Genomic DNA, 14,636 nt, shown 5'->3' with positions numbered 1-14,636 from the left:
GAGGATGCCAGGAAAGAAATGGCAGACTTCATCTGGTGGAGATGGGGCTGGCATAGACTTTTTCAGGATTAGCCCCTCTGAGGAGGGCAGTGGCAGGGGGTACAAGTAGGTGGAGTTTTGCAAAAAAGAAAAAATAAAGACAAAAGGATCCCATGCAAGTGTCACAGTTCCCTATTGGGATAGTTGCTAGGGTTGTGTGGTTTAAACACTTTTGTGTCACGAGGGCAGCTTGCAGAAGGGCTATTCCTGAACTTATCTGTGGAGTTCCTTTGTCTTATAGAGCAACCACCTCAAAGAAAGGGAGGAGCTGGGGGCAGGAATTCATGCCCAGCTCCTCTTGGATGACTCCATGCACTGGGAATCACTGCCTGATTCTGGCTGAGGGTCTTTTGAGGGACACAGGATCTGTTCATGCTGGGCAGATACAGATGGTGGATATGTTGTGCTGTGCTGGAACACGTGTGAGGGTGGTGACCAGTGCAATGCAGGGTGGTGACCAGTGCTCTTTACTTGTGCCAATTCCTCCTCTCTGCTTTGTTGCATCCACCTGGAATCTTTTGATTTACTTTTAGACTGCAAGGTCCTCAAGGCAGGGAGTGCCTTTGCTTTGTGCTTGTGCAGTGGCTGCCACAGTGAGACCGTGATTGATGACTGTGAGGCCCCTAGCTGTACAGCTAATAAAATAAATAGTAATAATAGACAGAGAAAAGAGAGAGGCAGGGAACAGGGAACTGCTTTTCTGCCTGCAGGGCACACAGCGGCATTTTAGCTGTCTTGCCAGTAGACTGTTGCTGTGTGGTTTTCCTGCTGTTTCTGCCATCTCCATTCAGGGTAAACAGGAACTGTGTGGATGTTTTTGTAAATAAAAATGCCCAGAAGCTGCATCTCTAGCCTCCTCCTTTCTGGGAAGCTGATCCATGCATAGCTCCAAAACCAGCAGTGTTTCGCGGAGTGGCTGCGCTGTGGTCTCAGGATTCCCATTGGAGGCTACTGCTGTCCCATTCAAACTCGGCAGCTGCAAGTGGTTTGCATGCAGTCTTGGGTGCAGTCCCTGGGAGTACGCAACGTCCTCCCAAAACACATGGGAGGACAGTGGTGGCAGATTTATCAGCACAAGAAAATTCATAGGAGTAGTTCTCTGAGGATTCAACCCAGGACTTTACAGCAGTTTTTGAGGTAGGCTGCTGATCTGCCCATTCTTTACCAAGGACTGTGTGTAACATGTACAGTCTAGCCCTTAGTGTGAGATTAACTTTAGTGAGTTCCAATTCTGACTTAAACTTTCTGCTGTATTGATGGAGGGAGTGGAAGGGAGCCAACATACCGTTCTGGATAACGGGAGCCTTTGAGGCAGAGACAAAGGAGCTCTTGTTTTCTGTCACTTCCTGGTGACTGATGCACTGTTGATTGCACAATTTCAGTGGCAGAGAAAAAAAGACCTCCAAATTCCACTTCTTCCAAAAATGTAAAAGGCGTTTTAGGTGAAGTGCCTCTATGATGACCTGACAAGTTGGCATGTGATCAAACAGGTTGGTGAAGCACTGTAGGGAGGGGTCTGGCTTTCTGATCAGAGGGAGACGGGTGAATTTATTTGGCAAACTGACATACGGCACGGACAGAAGTGACAATTTTCACCTGATCTACCCACAGAAAGCAATTTATAGCCATGGCCAAATACAAGTGAACCGCTTAGAATATGGCCAGTCTGGTGAAAATTATATCCCTTGTTGCATGAGGGGTCAGATGAAGACATTTCAGATCATCTTCTGTAACTTCTGTCTGTGCTGCCTACCAGCCCCCAGCTCTTTTCAGAGTGGGAGGGGGGAAAGGGAGCAGGGGGAGTTCTGTCTAGGGGTTTTTCAGCCCTTGCTGGAGGGTGAGGTTAGTGTATTGGAGTTCCCTTTCCCCCCCAAGGTGGGGTGGTCCAATTCACCCACCCCATCCCCCAGAGCCAGCTAGGAACCCCCTAGAATGAGCTTTCTCTTCTCCTTCCCCCCTCCCATTCTGAAAACTCTGCAATTTTGCAGGGAGGAGGGGGCATTGCTAGGGGAAATTGGCTACAGGCTTGCAGCCAGCAGCTAGATTCCCCTCCCCCTGGAACCAACATAGATTTCATAGATACAGAAAACTTTTAGTTGTTGTAGGAGATCATTGTAAATCAGAATGCTCCCTGCAAAGTGTTCTGAGTCACAGTGGGGAGCTTCACTTCTGTCTGCACCCACAGGGTGTGTCCAGATGTGCATGGTCGTGTGGTATGTGGTGCTGCAAACACATTTGCAGCACCACATACTGCACAGTCTGGTGTTCTCTCTGCTGCTTTATTTTTTTCTGCGAGTTTTTTGACCCGTGAATAAAAAACATGGACGGGGAGAAACAGAGCTGTACATGCTTGGGCAGCATGAGCTGCTGAAAAGTGGAGCTGGGCTGCCCAGAGCCGTGCAGTGGCTGCTAGCCAGGCTCTGCTTGGCATGATTGCCCCCAGGACCCCAGGTAAGGCTGGTGGGGCAGCCTCTCTTACCACTGTTGGGGTAAGTTGCCATGCATCAAAGTGGCTATGGTATGGGCATTCCCCAGGGAGAAGTAGCAGTGGTGCAAGGTGCACCACCGCTACTTGTCCCCAGGGAACCAAATACCCATGCACATCTGGATGTGCCCATAGTGGCCAGGTACAGACATTACATGTATACTGGTTTAAGTGATCAGAAACTGGTTTACACCCATAACAGAACAGAAATTTTGCACACATAGACTGGTTTAAAAATGGTGGAACCTGGTCTAAGATTTGCCCTTGAGCCTGCCAAACAGCAAATGTGTGTTATATTCACTACCGATCTAAACTATGCCGCTTACAGAAAACTGTGTGACTTAGATCAATTTTACCTTGGGCTTTCTGAACATCTGTATCTAGCGAGTGCATCTTAGGTTTTTATTTCAGGGTGTAAGTGATACTTTTGTGGTTAAGTCATTAATTTATTAGTGTTTCAGGATTTAGCTTCATGGAGAGGCTAGGAATGCAAGAGGGTGTGAGAGAAACTCCTGCCCAAAAAATGTAGAGGTATTTGAATTCCTGCAATACTTTCCTGTTTGCTGCACCTTGGAGCGGCAACTTCTTACCTTGGAGAGGCGTTTTCCCTGAAGTTCTAGGTTGTGTGACATAATTGCAGTGGTTATTCACAATTGCAAAATAAAAGGGAGAAATGCCTCATTCTTATCCTTTGTCTGAATTCCAGCAGGACGAGTTTGGGGGACGAAATATGGTGGAGATGTAATGTCTCTGAACAGACTCAATGCAACTTGCCCAGTCAAGTTTCTTTACAATACAACCAGCTCTCCTGGACCCCTTTCTCCCTCAGACTGGCTTCCAGGGGATCCTGCTAGGGCTGTGCAAAGCACCACTGTTTCATTTTAACATCCATTTCACCGTTTTGAAGGAACAGTGTTTTGTTTTGTCAGGGAGCGCATGGGGGGCTGCAGCTGGGTGGGGAGGTGAGCAGGGGGCACCGGTTCCAGGTGGGACAAGCAGGCTGAGCTTCTTCTCACCAGGGTGCAGATCTGGGGGCTCACACCCCTGGGAGGGCTGCTGGGCTGTGCCAGACTCCTCCCAGGGTGTGAGCCTCAGGATCTGTGCCAGATGACAGGAGGCTCAGGCTGCTTCCTGGGGCTGGTGCTGGGTGCAGCCTTCACCCAGTGCCGGCGAAGACTGCTGCTGCCACTGGTCCCAGGTAGCAGCAACCTCCTGTCATCCAGTGTGCAGATCCAGGGGCTTGCAATCCCAGGAGGAGTCTGGCACATTCCTGCAGCCCTCCTGGGGGCGCAGGCCCCCAGATCTGCATGCCGGATGATGGGAGGCTGCCGCTGCCACCTGGGACAGGCACTGAAGTCAAGCAAGCCCTGTTTTGAAACTCAAAGTGTTTCAAAACTTTTGAAGCATTTCAGGTTCCCTTGTTTTGTTTCAAAAATGTTTTGAAGCCTTTTGTTTTGTTTTGATTTTGCTGTTTCAAGCTCAAAATGTGTTGAAACAGCTTTGAAATGAAACACCCGGTGAAATTTTGCACAGCTCTACTGCCCATCAGTTCCCTGAGGAAGTCAAAATCTGCTTCCTTCCTCTGCTGCTCTCCTTTCTTCCTTTTGTCAGGATCCTGAACTCAATCATCTTGTGGTCACTGCTGCCTAAGTTGCCACCCACTTCTACATCCGCCAAGAATACCACAGTATGAGTGTCTTAATGACGTATGAATGGGGGCATGGTAGTGAAGATGAGGACATACTAAGTCTTAAAATTAGAGGGGAAAAAAACAAAACACTTGTGGCATTTCTTGTTTAGACCTTCAGTGAAAGTGATGGCGTTAGCACTTCCCAAAATGGAACATGGCTGGATTCTGTTCTTATAAAACATGAACAAATGTCTTGAGAAGCTTGATTCTCAGCATGCATGCATCAAAACAAGAAACAGAAATATAGCTTATTAGCTACATGTCATGTCCAGGCAAAACAACTTGGATTTTGATTATGGAATGTTCAGAATAAACTGCAGACTGGATTATTCCCAGACTTAATTTGGAATGAAATTTGTCCCTGAGGGATTTAAGTGGTACCTGGATCTGGTCCTTGCTCTCTGCCCAGGGCTAACTTATTCTCGTGAACAATCTTAGATTCTGAATGATATAAACTGTTTCCAGACCATTTTTGCAGAGCAGAAGAATATTGGCTACAAAACATGCAGTGAGCTGTACTAGCTACAAGCCTACATAAACACCATTGTTGTTGCTTAACACAGTTTCAGTTATAATGTAGTCACAGTCATATCCGCCTGAGAAGTATCTTGGGGGAATTTCAGAACGTCGGATTTGATTTAGAGGTACTGGTTATTGGGGGCATGAACTTTCTGTAAGGAAAATTCCTTCCTTGTTGCTCCCCTGACTTACTGGGCCCAGCCCATTTTTAATTTTTTGAGGTTGAATTTCTGATGTCTGATGTGTAATTTAACATACTAATCAACACACAAGGGAATATTATTTTAAAGACAAAACTCATCCTGAATGATTTAGCTCTAGTGCTGCTATTCTCTTGGTTCCTCTCTCTCCTTTAGTCTCTATTCTGCCTGCTCCCACTCCCTCTCTTCTTGGTGAACAATGTTTTTCCATGTCTTTTATGAGACACACACATGGCATTTTTCAACCCCCGCTCCCCCACTGGAGAAGAGTCCACATCTGCAGGCTATTTGCATCTGGAAGAGCTCCTTTGACATTCCAGTGCTTTGTAATACAATCTCCTCAGCCTTCTGTCCAACTAAACTGGCTAGAAAAAGGCATGTTGAAAGGGTTCGGGAAAGAATTCTTGTCCTAGGAGTGATCAGCAGAAATTATAGTACCTGTAATCCTTGTACTTCATCTTTATTTCCCCCATGCAGCTCTTTGTGGGTTAGTTCTGCGTGCTCAACCCATGTGTTCTGAAAGTGTTATATGATAGCCTCCATACTCCCTGTCCCCCAAAACAATGGATCTGGCTGCCCCATGTGGTTGTGCAGCAGGCATTTGTTATACAGGTGCAAGTTAAATCAAACTCTCTCGGATATTGTTTACAGCTGCACCCATGAAAGCTGTGTAGGTTATAAACTCTTTGGAAAACAGACTTCTCCCTGCCATGACCTTTTATGCAAGATCTCGGTCAGATACCTTTTGGTCTGTGATTGGCACCCCTGGATGTTAATTCAATACAAGTAATAAGTGACCCAGTGATAAACAATAGTATCAGGACTGGTTGATTCTTGGGCCTTCCTCAATTGTGGGGCATGCATGGCCTTCCAAAAACTGAAGTATGGTTAAGGGCAGATTATCCATGTAAACCTGATTCTGCATCACAATCTTTTCATGCTACAAAATTGTTCCTATGTAAAATACAGTTAGCTTCAAGGTTCTGATATCATGAGCAGTTTTCCACTAGGCATAATAGGAAAGCAACCTTACCTATCTAAACTGGTTGCCTTTGCTGTGGGCAGTCTGCTAAATTGTGAGCCTCTGGAAGCCATCAGTCTAGGGCTGTACCAGTATCACCATCAAGTAAATGATGCTATTGATACTGAATTTCCACCACGCTAAATGGCTGCTGCTCACATGGCAAACTTTTGTAGATTTGGTGGTTTACCTTCTTCTGCTCTGGTATAATTTTGCGGTATTCCCTCCTTAACTACCTTTTCTCTAGAAGAAATAGTTTTATTATGAAAAAGAACCTCAAATGTTCTGTATCATACATGAAAAAGTAAGCATCCAGAAGTACAGGCCTTTGATATAGTAAGACATTGTCATCTCTCCCTTTTCAAGGCAATGACATGATACAGTCTGCAGATCTAACATGTTATGATAGTAAATAAGGTACCTGGTCTCTCTGGCATGTGGCCCCATCATTGCTAAATCTTTATATACCAAAAACAAGATCCTCTATAATTGTTGTGGTGAACTTTTATCAGAGTACAGAGGGTTGTACCCGACTTGAGTCCTATTCTGTGAGGTTGAGCTATCAAGTGAGCACTCTTAATATTTGTATTATGATCCTAGAAACCAGGACTCCATTATGCCGTGCACTGGTATGTTATACAATACAGAGAATCTCTGCTGCAAATATATTACAATCTGATGTGCAGCAGTTTGCATTAGCTGGACTATGCAATGCCAGCCCCCATTGTGATAGTCTAGTTTGGCAGTTGTTGAAATTTGGAACATGGCTGTGGAAGAGCCCCGACCCCAGGCAGCCCCGGGACTCACCAGGCGGGACGGAGCACGCCCGGCCGGAGCCATCAGTGCGGGAATGCCGGGCGTGAGAGGCATGGCACAGCTGGAGCTGGCGCGAAAGCCCGGGAGAGAAGCCCAGCGCAGAGCCCAGCGGCACGCGCTTTAAATAACTCTTCCAGGTGCCGCGAGGACCCGGTGGGTTCAAAAGCGGCGCCGAGGCGGTGCGTCGGGGGCCGGAAGCAGCCAGAGGAGGAGGAGCTTCCCGGTGGGGAAGCAGCAGTGAGGCGGACGGCAGGAGGGAAGACGGCCTGAACATTTTGGAGCAGGGTAGGGCCCTGCGGGGCAAACTACGACAGACGAGGGGCCCTCAGGGCCACTGATCGGGTGGTGGAGGCTGGGAGCGGGGAGAGGCAGCAGAGGTGGGCTGAACCAGGGAGGACTGTTGGCAGACAGGCGCTTGGCAGGAGCGGCGGGCCCCGGCTATACCTAGGGGACCCCGCCGAGACTTACCGAGTGACCTGGGGGTCACTAAGGAGGACTCGCGTGTGGTGAAGGGAGAGAGACCCGACCCCAGCTGGGTTGAGGGGAACACCGTTGGGGACTCACCGTGTGGAGGCTCGGGCGAGGGTTTAGGGGAGGCCGGAGCCCTCGAAGACACCCAGACCAGACGAGACCAGAGACCCGTTTCTAGACCCGTACCCGCCAAGGAACAACACTGAACCTATATCATTGAAGTCGTGGCAGGCGGACTTGGCGGGAGCAGGCTGGGAACGTGAGTGACTCCAAAGTGCACAAAGGGGCTGGGCCCCTAGGTGACCACAGGTACGTGAGTTGCACCCTTACGGGCGGACCCGTGACAACGTGGTGCATTGGCCGGGAAGCGGCGACAGCCAGTGAAGCACGCAGCAGCGCCACGATGCACCAGCAGGCGGCCGCACCTATGGGTGACCCCATGCAGCAGCTGCTGGGTGTGGTCGTGCAGCTGTTGCAGCAACAGCAGCAACAGGCGGCGAGGCAGGCCACCTGGCAAGAGCATTGGGCGCAACAGCAGATGGGAGCAGCCCGGGGGAAGGTCGAGTGGCGGATGCCCAAGATGACACCCGATGATGACCCAGAGGCATTTCTGGAAATATTTGAGAGGGCAGCCGTGGCGGCTGGACTAGACAAGGCCAAATGGGCGGGTCAGCTAGGCGTACTGTTGATTGGCCAGGCCCAGGCGGCCTATCGGGCCATGACAAGAAGTGAGGCGACAGATTATGACAAGGTGAAGGAGGAGATTCTCCGCTGGCTGGAGATCACACCGGAGCGGCAGCGGCAGGCCTTTAGGGCCAAGAAGCCAGTGGAGGTAAGATCCCCCCGTATATTCTGGCAAACGTTAGCCGATTTGTTAAGTAAGTGGCTCCGTCCAGAGAGCACGTCTAAGGAGCAGATACTCGATCTGGTCCTTATGGAACAGTTCATAGACGACCTGGAGGAAGAGACCCAAAAATGGGTATGCTGCCATTGCCCTTCCTCCTCCTGGGAGGCCCTTCAGTGGGCGGAACAGTTTGATTCCTCTCGGGGGGAACGGCGATGGACAGGGGGCCCAAAGTCACATGAGCCGGTTACCAGGCATGGGGCAGACGCTAAAGCCGGAAAAAAAGGGGACAGACAGGGCCTCACCTGTTACACCTGCGGAGGGAGGGGGCACTTCGTGAGGAGTTGCCCACTGAGGGTGAGAGGGGACCCCACCCGGGGTAAGCCCCTGTCGGAACGGCCCCTACCCTCAGAGGATGTACCAGACGGGGAGGCTATGGACTGCGGGATCGGCAGGCACCATGTGGCCCAAATCCAGCTGCTGCCTCAGGTCTCAGCGTGGGTGGAGGGAGTCCCTATCCAGGCCGTCGTGGACACGGGGTGTACGCAGTCCTTAATCCGGCCCTCGCTGATCCCTTGGGAATGGACACCCCAGTGTGAAGGGGCCCACCTTGAGTGTTTGCACTGGGAGAAAAATTTCATTAGACGGCAGATGCTGACGGTCCGGGTGTGCGGGGTTCAGCGCCAGATGCCGGTCGGGTTGAAAGAAGGCATACTATATCCTATGATCCTGGGCTGGGACTGGCCCGAGATCCTAGATATACTGGCAAGTGAACGAGAAGGCTGCGTCGAGCGCAGCGGCCTGGCGGGAGAACGGAGTACGGGACCCCCGGACCTACCAATGTGGGAGCTGATCCAAGCAGAGACGTTCCAGAGGGAGCAGGAGATGGACCCGGAGCTGAGAGCGTTCTGGGAGTCGGACCAGCATGAAGACACCCCTCAGGTAAGCCCTATGGGTTGGCCCCGGGGCACCCCGCGTATTGAGACCCGGGGCAGACTGCTGTACAGAGTCAAGCAGGGCAGGCGTGAGGGGGAAGAGATCCCGCAGTTGATAATACCGCGGGCTTTCTGAGAACAGCTTTTGGGGCTGGCCCATGAACACCCTTTGGGGGGTCATCTTGGGAGGGACAAAATGGAAGCCAGATTGACCCGCTGGTGTTTCTGGCCCCACCTCTACGAAGACGTAGAGCAATACTGTCGATCGTGCCCTTCATGCCAAAGGGTCAGCCCCAACCGTCCGCCAAAGGCACCTTTACAGCCGATGCCGGTTATACAGGAAGACTTCTCCCGGATAGCATTAGATGTGGTGGGACCCCTCCCCAAAAGCATAGGGGGCCACCAGTATATCCTAGTGCTGATTGACTATATGACCCGCTTCCCGGAGGCCTTCCCCTTGAGGGTGGTTACGGCTGTAAAAGTCGCGGAGTCTTTGATGCAATGGGTGGCAGGGTTTGGAATTCCCCAGGAGATAGTTACCGATCAGGGGACGAACTTTATGTCGGAAGGTCTTAAAGCTTTTTGCAAAGTATTGCACATTAAGCATATCCGGACTACGGTTTACCATCCACAAACCAACGGGCTGGTGGAGCGCTTCAATGGGACCCTGAAAAGGATGCTGAGGAGATGCACCCAAGCGGCGCCTCACAAATGGAGCCTCCTGATACCGCCCCTATTGTTTGCGGTAAGAGATGCGCCCCAGGCCTCCCTCGGCCTATCACCCTTCGAGCTCACGTTTGGGCACCGACCACAGAGCCTGCTGGATGTCCAGAGGGAGGAATGGGAGACCGACCCGGAAAGTGGAGACAGGATGAGGGGATATATGCGGGAAATCTGAGACCGCCTGCAAGCGGCCCTAGAAATCGTGCAAGATAATTTAGAAAAGGCCCAAGTACACCAAAAAGAGCTCTACGACAGGGCGGCACGGCCCCGGGAATTAGAGGTAGGCCAGAGAGTCCTGCTGATGCTACCGGACACCTCGAGCAAGTTTGCCACGAAGTGGCAAGGGCCCTTTGTGGTTACCCGGAGGGTAGGGCCGGTGAACTATGAGATCACGCGCCCCGGGACCCGGAGGGAGCGCCAGATCTTCCATGTAAACTTGCTAAAAGAGTGGAGGGGGCCAGAGGGGCTCTGGGTGGCCCCAAGCACACAGCCTAGCGAAATCTCGATGGGGGCGTATCTCACCTTGACCCAGCGGGGCCGACTGGAGGGACTAGTGGACGAATTCCGGGATATCTTCACAGAGCGACCCGGAAGGGCTCGAGGCGTCGAACACCGGATCGTCACCAAGAAGGGGCGGGTAGTAAGAGAGAGATGGCGATGCATCCCTTACCACAAATGCCCCATGATCAAGAAAGAAATCCAGACGATGCTGGAGTTAGGGATTATAACCCCCTCGCGGAGCCCATGGCGCAGCCCAATTGTGCCAGTAGAGAAGCCGGACAGCAGCCTTCGGTTGTGTATTGATTTCCGAAGGCTGAATGAGATAACATGATTCGATGCATTCCCGATGCCGCACATCAGTGAGCTGGTAGAGGGCATCGGCCAGGCCAGATATATCTCAACCCTGGACCTATCGAAGGGGTATTGGCAGATCCCACTGCGAAGGGAAGACCAGAGCAAGACGGCCTTCGGAACACCATGGGGCCTCTTCGAATTTAAACCCATGCCCTTCGGGCTCAACGGAGCTGCCGCCACATTCCAGAGGCTAATGGAGGGGATCCTAGCGCCTCATCAACAGTATGCTGCCGCGTATATAGATGACATCATCGTGTATACCAGTACCTGGGAACAGCACCTGCGGGCTTTAAGAGCGGTCCTGCTGGAACTGAGATGTGTAGGCCTCACAGCCAACCCGAAGAAATGCGCCTTGGGAAAACAGGAAACAAAGTACCTCGGGTTCCTGGTCGGACAGGTTCGGGTGCGACTGTTGATAGATAAGGTGGCAGCCATCCAGGAGTACAAGGAGCCGACTACGAAGAGGCAAATGCACGCGTTTTTGGGTCTGGCCAGCTATTACCACCGGTTTATTCCCCACTTGCAGAGATCGCGGCGCCACTAGCAGAGACCACTAAAGGCCAGCGAGCAGGGATGGTGGAGTGGACGCCCCAACGCCGAAGAGCGTTCGAAGAGGTAAGACGAGCGTTGTGCCAAGACGTGGTCTTACACACACCCGATTTCGCTCTCCCTTTCACCCTGCAGACAGATGCGTCGGCAACGGCACTGGGAGCGGTCCTCTCACAAGAGGTCAACGGAGAAGAGAGACCAGTGGCCTATGCCAGCAGGAAGCTGCACGACTCGGAGACCAGGTACTCGACCATAGAGCATGAATGCTTAGCGATAAAGTGGGGGGGTCGAGTACTTCCGCTATTACCTACTGGACCGTGAGTTTAAGTTGGTTATGGACCATACACCCCTGAGGTGGTTACACACCACAAAAACAGACAATGCATGGATTATGCGTTGAGTGCTGGCCTTGCAACCGTACTGTTTCTCGGTGGCTTACAGGCCGGGCAAGGCAAATATAGTAGCGGATTTCCTATCCTGATGTGGAGAGGGCACAGAGAGCAGAGGCCGAGAGACTATACACAAGGGTGAAGATGAAGGAAGAGCACCTAGTGGCTTCTTAAGTGGGGGTGTGTGTGGAAGAGCCCCAACCCCAGGCAGCCCCGGGACTCACCAGGCGGGACGGAGCACGCCCGGCCGGAGCCATCAGTGCGGGAATGCCGGGCGTGAGAGGCATGGCACAGCCGGAGCCGGCGCAAAAGCCCGGGAGATAAGCCCAGTGCAGAGCCCGGCGGCACGCGCTTTAATTAACTCTTCCAGGTGCCGCGAGGACCCGGTGGGTTCAAAAGCGGCGCCGAGGCGGTGTATCGGGGGCCGGAAGCAGCCAGAGGAGGAGGAGCTTCCCGGTGGGGAAGCAGCAGTGAGGCGGACGGCAGGAGGGAAGACGGCCTGAACATTTTGGAGCAGGGTAGGGCCCTGCGGGGCAAACTACGACAGACGAGGGGCCCTCAGGGCCACTGATCGGGTGGTGGAGGCTGGGAGCGGGGAAGCCCCCCCCACCACAGCCACCTCCGCTGCGGCCCTTGGCCGGAGGCAGCAGAGGTGGGCTGAACCAGGGAGGACTGTTGGCAGACAGGCCCTTGGCAGGAGCGGCAGGCCCCGGCTGTACCTAGGGGACCCCGCCGAGACTTACCAAGTGACCCGGGGGGTCACTAAGGAGGACTCGCGTGTGGCGAAGGGAGAGAGACCCGACCCCGGCTGGGTTGAGGGGAACACCGCTGGGGACTCACCGTGTGGAGGCTCGGGCGAGGGTTTAGGGGAGGCCGGAGCCCTCGAAGACCCCCAGACCAGACAAGACCAGAGACCCGTTTCTAGACCCGTACCCGCCAAGGAACAACACTGAACCTATATCATCGAAGTCGTGGCAGGCGGACTTGGCGGGAACAGGCTGGGAACATGAGTGACTCCAAAGTGCACAAAGGGGCTGGGCCCCTAGGCAACCACGGTTACGTGAGTTGCGCCCTTACGGGCGGACCCGTGACAATGGCATAGAATTATGATAGAATTAGGATTACAGAGACACAGTGGAATAGTTCACATGACTATAGGTAATGCCATGGATGAGTACAGTTTGTTCAGGAATGATAGGTTGGGGTGGGGTGAGAGGAGAGGGAGGAGGAGGTATTGCCCTGTATTTACAGGCAATGTACACAAATTCAGAAATGCAGTATGAAGTGGAAGGTGGTCCTGTTGAAAGCTTCTAGATATAGGTCAGAGGAGAGTGCAGCAGGAGGTATGTTATGGTAGGAGTCTACTACAGGTTTCCCTTGCTTTATGTGGGTTTTGTATGTGTGAATTCACTCTTATGCAATGATCTTTTTATACCAAAAATTTATTATATGCGAGGTAAATGCACTCATATGCAGTAGGTGTGGTGGAAGCCCTCAGTTAGCTGTTTTGTGAGGTGCACTGTGGGAATGACCCACACCAAAATATAGTCTCCTGTGTGACTATCTGTGCGCCTCTCTCGTTGTCTGTGACATGTGTTTCTGTAGTTTCCATCCCTGTTATGATAGTGCCCTGTGCTTGTGCGTACTGTCTGCTGTTGGTGCATACCAAAATTGTCTTGTAAAAGTGGTAGAAATGGATCTTGGGCCAGTACAGTCGTGGTCTTGGAATGTATCCCTATTTGTTACATTGTAAAGTGGGTTCCCTTTATGCAAATTTGAGTTATGCACCATTTTCAAGGAACACATGTACAGCATAAAGCAAGGGAAACCTGTATAGGCCTCCAAAGCAGGAGAAGGAGGTAGATGAAGCTTTCTTTAAACAGTTGACAAACTTTCAAATCACAGGACTTAATTTGCATAGATGACCAATTATCAGGATAGCTGCTGAAGGCAAGCACGGCAGTGCACAAGCAGTTCAGCAGATTCTTGGAGTATGTTGGGGATATTTTTGCCCCAACATACAAATGGTACACAAGTCAACTAGGTGGGAAGCTCTTCTTGACTTTCTGCTCAGAAATAGGGAGGAATTGGTTGAGCATGTGAAGATGGAAGATAATTTGGGTGGCACTGACTATGAAATGATAGACTTCAAAAACCTAAGGAGAGGAAGAAAAGAGAGAAGTGAAATAAGACACTGGACTTCATAAAAGCAGACTTTAACAAACTCAGGGAACTGGTGGGCAAGATCCCATGGGAGGCAACTGAGGAGAAAGGTGTCTAGGTGACCTAGTTGTACATTAAGGCGGCCCTCTTAAGGGCACAAGAGCAAACTACCTTGATACAACAGAAGACTGGGAAGTCCAATGAGAGATCAGCCTAGCTAGAAAGCAATCTCTTCAATGATTTGAAACTCAAAAAGGAATCCTGTAAAAATGTAAAGTGGGTCATAGTATTAGGGAAGAATGTAAGCATATTGCATGGGCATGTAGAAAGAAAATTGGAAGGCCAAGGCATGATTTGAGATCCAGCTAGCAAGAGACATAAAAGGCAATAAAAAGGGACCTACATGTATGTCAAAAGTAAGAGGAAGACCAGAGAAACTATAGGTCCCTTATGGAATGTGGAAGAAAATCTAGTTACAGATGATGCAGCAAAGGTTGATGCCTTCTGTTCTTAGTGCCTTTGTTACTTCAGTTTTCACAAGTAGGGGTAGCTACCAGGTGATGAGTGGGGCTTCCAGCAAAGATAAGGAAGGAGACAAACAGCCTAGAGTACTGGCAGAACAGGTTAGGGATTACTTAGAGAAACTAGACACTTTCAAGTTGGCAGGCCTGGATGGGATGCACCTAAGGTACCAAAGAACCCAGTGGAAGTAATTTTGGAGCTACTGGCTATCCTCTTTGAGAACTCACGGAGGTCAGTTGAGGTCTTGGATGACTGGAAAAGGGCAAATGTAGAGCCCATCCTTAAGAAAGGAAAGAAGGAGGATCTGGGGAACCATAGACCAATCAGCCTGATCTCTCTACCTAGAAAGACCATGGAGTAGGTGCTCCAGGAATTCATTGTAAAGCACCTAGAGGAAAATAAGGTGTTTGGGAAC

This window comes from Crocodylus porosus, unplaced genomic scaffold (genome assembly GCF_001723895.1).
Source record: "Crocodylus porosus isolate Cpor-Errol unplaced genomic scaffold, CroPor_comp1, whole genome shotgun sequence".
Taxonomy (NCBI): Eukaryota; Metazoa; Chordata; order Crocodylia; family Crocodylidae; genus Crocodylus; species Crocodylus porosus.
This window is presented reverse-complemented; position numbering follows the sequence as displayed.